The sequence below is a fragment of the Rutidosis leptorrhynchoides genome, chromosome 3 (genome assembly GCF_046630445.1).
Source record: "Rutidosis leptorrhynchoides isolate AG116_Rl617_1_P2 chromosome 3, CSIRO_AGI_Rlap_v1, whole genome shotgun sequence".
NCBI lineage: Eukaryota > Viridiplantae > Streptophyta > Magnoliopsida > Asterales > Asteraceae > Rutidosis > Rutidosis leptorrhynchoides.
In genome coordinates, this window is record NC_092335.1 from 105,904,822 (window position 1) to 105,909,972 (window position 5,151).

Below are 5,151 nucleotides of genomic sequence, written 5' to 3' on the forward strand. Positions count from 1 at the left end.
CAAATTATCCTTATACCCGAAGTTAAATATTCCAACTAATTGGGGACTTAAACTGTAACAAGATTTTAATACTTTGTTTAATAATTACACCAGGTTATCGACTGCGTGTAACCCAAGGTTTTAATACTTTGTTAACAATTATGCCAAGTGTCCTTGTACATAATTTCACCCCTGTTTTAATAAGTTCATAGACTATTAATCCATTCCCGTGTCCGGTTAAATGAACGATTATTTGTACATATAAATACCCCGCTCATCGTGTCCGATCGAGTGTATATGGTTATTTATAGGGACGTCCAATTGTAAATCTTTATATTAAAATTAACAAATTATCATTTAGTTAAACAAATATAAAGCCCATTAATAGCCCATAGTCTAATTTCCACAAGTGTCGTTCTTTTGTCCAAACCCCAATTATGGTACAAAGCCCAATTACCCAATTTTAGTAATTAGCCCAACATCATGATTAATTCGTTTTAAATAAGCATAATAATAACTTAGCTACGAGACATTAAATTAAAAAGGTTGAACATAACTTACAATGATTAAAAATAGCGTAGCGTTACACGGACAGAATTTCGACTTACACCCTTACAACATTCGCTAACATACCCTTATTATTAGAATTATAATTAAAATTAAAATTAAAATTAAAATTAAAAAATATATATATATTACGTTTACATATAGAGAAAGAGAGATTTTATGGATATTTTTACGATCAGAATTCGCTGGCTTTTATAGGAATTTTCATCCAGGGGGACTCCGCGACTCGCGCCCTTTTTGCTCTTCAAACTCCGCGAGTCGCGGAGTTTGTAATTACAGCTCACCCAGCTTTGGCTCTTTGTTTACCGACAGTTTATTATATTATATAATATATAAATAATTATAAGAATTATTTAAATATTATATTATATTTATTTGCATAGTTGACTTGTAATTTTTAGTCCATTGCGTCGAGCGTTAAGAGTTGACTCTGGTCCCGGTTCCGGATTTTCGAACGTCCTTGCGTACAATTTAATATCTTGTACTTTGCATTTTGAATCTTTTACTCTTGTAATTTTGAGATGTTTCTTATCAATAATTGGAACCTCTTTGATTGTATTTTGTACTTTTGAGCTTTTTGGTCGTTTGCGTCTTCAATTCGTCGAATCTGTCTTTTGTCTTCACCTTTTATTATTTAAACGAATATTACTTGTAAATAGAACAATTGCAACTAAAAGCTTGTCTTTCTTGAGGAATAATGCTATGAAATATATGTTCGTTTTTAGCATTATCAGTAGCGCTACTCACAATAACTAAGTTTGCATCTTATACCTCAGCAATTAACGATATTACGGTGGGGATTTAGCATGCCAAAGCACGTATATAGCATAAAAGTTTGAGTACTTGTGTCTAAACGTAAAACAGTTATAAAAGTTGCGCATGTATTCTCAGCCCAAAAATATATATAAAAAGGGAGCAGATGAACTCACGATACTGTATTTCGTATTTCGTAATAATTAAGCTTATGAGCGGCACTGAACAAGTGCAGAGTTGTCCTCAGATTCACGAACCTATATCAAGTATGTACATTAAAACATATAATGACAATTAACCTGTTTATATATTAATATTATTAATATACTTCCTATACTAATAATTAATTACTTTATTAGTTATATTCCTTTTTATATATTTCAAATTAATACTTAATATATGTATATATCATATTTAAAGTATATGATGTGTCTTTTATTATAGATATCATATTTTAGTGTTTAAAAGTATCATATCATGTATTAAAACTTATTATCTTTGTTTTCAATATTTGAAATAAGTATTAAATGTTAGTTTTAAAAAGGTAAATTAAAATATTTTATTGTTAGTAATAATCATAAAAATAATGATAATAGTATTAATGTTAATAACCTTAATAATAATTGTAGTTCTTAATAAAAATGATCAGTTTAATAATAATGATAATGAAAATAATAATTTTGATAATAATACTAATAAAGATAAAATGATACTAATACTAATAACAATGATAATGATAATATTTTGTATTGTTTTCGAAATAATAGTAATAATAATTCTAATCATAATCATAATAACAATAACCAATAATAATAATAATAATAATAATAATAATAATAATGATAATAATATAAGTTATTTTAGTGGTGACAATAATAATCATGATATTAATAATACTTATTAACATAAAAGTAATTAATAATAATAATAATAATAATAATAATAATAATAATAATAATAATAATAATAATAATAATAATAATAATAATAATAATAATAATAATAATAATAATAATAATAATAATAATAATAATAATAAGTTCATCACATTCTGCGATCAATTCTGGAACATTCTGGCATTTTCAACACCAAGTCGGCGGCTTCTTTTCATCTTGGCCGGCGGCTTCATAGCCTTTTCTGCAATTTTTCCTGTTTTTTGATCATGTTTAATACATAACTTTGATAAAATCATTAGAAATATCTTTTTTTCCCCTTTTTACCCATTTTAGTGTGTTTTAGGATTAAAATGTCTTAAAAACGCTAAGATAACTCCTCAAAATGTTATCGAAAAACTGTATAATTTAGGAGTTATCACCTATCATCTTGCCATGGCCCAAACACTCTTTAACGCCCAAAACAGAATTTACCCCACCCAAGTCCAAATCAAAAGTATATCTAGCAACATACCCTACCCCATCACGACCTAAATTAACACTCTGGCCCTAACAGTCGAGACCCCATCTTGCCTAAATCAGTTAACGGGCTAATGCCATCAGAAACATCTAGTTGGGCCGTTATGCTTAGCGAAAATTTAAAATTTTAATGAAGGATGTTCTTTCACAGTCTCAACGTGTTCTTGATCAAATTAGCACCAACCTCAGAAGCTGGAACCACCTCCGCAACATGAGAAGTAATAACATCACGACCATCATAATTGGAAACCAAATATTTACCGACCCTGCTTTTCATCTCGCTACTATCCAAGGCGGATTGAATATGTCAGCAAATAGAGAATCCAAAACTGACGGATTCAAGAATACCAAACATGAAGACACATGAAACATTATGATCAAAACCATCTTCGCACGAAACACCATCCATTAAAACCACCTTATTTAGAAATGCCCGAAGTCTCAAGGTCGACACTAATCCAAATAAGTTTACTAGTATAGTTTTTCAATAGATCCATCATAAACGTACAATAAATGATTGTATTTCGTATTACACTATGATTACAAATACTAGTAGTAAATAGTATAGTAGTACTTAGTGGTGAATTTGAAAATTAAACCTTGTAAGATATATCAAAATGACCTAATTGAATTTCACATCTAAAGCGACATTGATATCGACAACATTCTTTGTCCTCTTTGCAACATGGACTTGGAAACATCCGAACACGCCACGGTACGTTGTCCCAAAGTTTCTCAAATTTGGACACTTACACTTAATTGGTGGAACCAACCTAACTCCTCGATTGCTAACATTGATGACGCTATTATCAACAATAAGTCCTTCACTTGTAACATCATCGGCTACTCTTTATGGCAACCAACCAAATGGACTGTTTTCTATACAATATGAAAACATAGAAATTTAAAGGTTTTTTTCAAAAAAAAAAAAAAATGGAATCCCGCAACAATATTATCCAAGATCCAATCCCAAAGTTATTGTTGGACCTCCAAACGCTCAAGAAAAAAGAAGCAAATAGAATGACATCAATAGTTAATCAACCTTTCCTTTTATGTCGCCCCCCCCCCAACCCCCCAATCGTGTCGGAATCGGCTAATGTTCTATACGTGTAAATGGAAGGCCAATTGATCCTATTTATTTCTTATGAGGGTCGATTAATCGGGTGGTTTATTGGATAACTTTGTTGTCGGTTGATCATTACTGTTTGCCTGCATCCCCGGCTTGAATTTTCAAGTTCGTTTTCCCTCATCTATTTTATCTAATAAAAGGGAGTTAAGCCTGATGTCATTATATGCTTTATGAGGTTGTAACATTTGCTTCTAAGAGTTATAACCATTAATTTAATGATGTAATATTTAAAAATTAATATAATTAACAAACTTCTCTTAGAAGAATAAATATTGCCGACGCTTCTTTTAGCTTCTGCTTCCCTTCCCCTTTCTCCTTTATCCTTTATCTACTTCGTCATTAATCTCCTGCTTCTGTTTCCTTCATCAATGGTTACTAATCTTCTGCTTCTGCTAGCTTCATCATTCGTCACTCTAACGTTTTTCAGGTAATCTATCTTTAATTCTCTTACAATGTTTGACCTAATCTTCAGGTAATCTATCTTTATTTTATGTTTGCGGATTCGTTCCATCCTGCTTGATTCTAATTCAATCGTAAAATTGTTTATGTCCATCATGCTACCAAAGGTATTCCTATTTCATGTTTGATTTTTAATATGTTGGGATTTTCATGTTAAACTTTGAGCTGATGCTATATTTGTTCAGTTTTGATCATAAACTATGAAATGTTACTAATTTTTAAATGGTACGTTATATACGATTATTTCTAATATATTATGTATCTTTGATCTTTGATATTTATAAGGAAAAAATAAATTGTTGGTTTTGATTTTTGTAGATTTCAATCTTAGTGTGTATCCATATGTATGTGAGTTATATGTATGTGAGTTGTGATGTTTTAGAGGATGTGTGAATATAACGTGTATGCATATGCCTCACTCCTTTAGTCCAGAATTGAATTTATATACATGTTTGTATTATTATAAGTTTATTGAATATACTTTTTTAAATCTTTGCATCACTTGCCATTATTTCAAAGATTATGTGGTCTGTAAATATGTTCCTTTCATGTACACTAGGTGTTTGATGAAATGTCAACTTTAAAAGAGTTCGAGTTTAGAACGTCTTACGTATATACTTTGTTTATTTAGTTTTGCATTAATCTTCATATTATCAGATTCGTTTCACAAAGGATACTTAGCACATGTTATTTTTTATCTAATTAAGGGTTTGTGTAATTCTAACAGTTATCAAGATATCTGATGGATGACTAAGAGAAACCAACAAGATGCGGGCTCTTAATAGGCATTGAATGATACATGTAAGTTATATATATACCCTTTCATCTAATCTGGGTGATATTAAAGTCCAC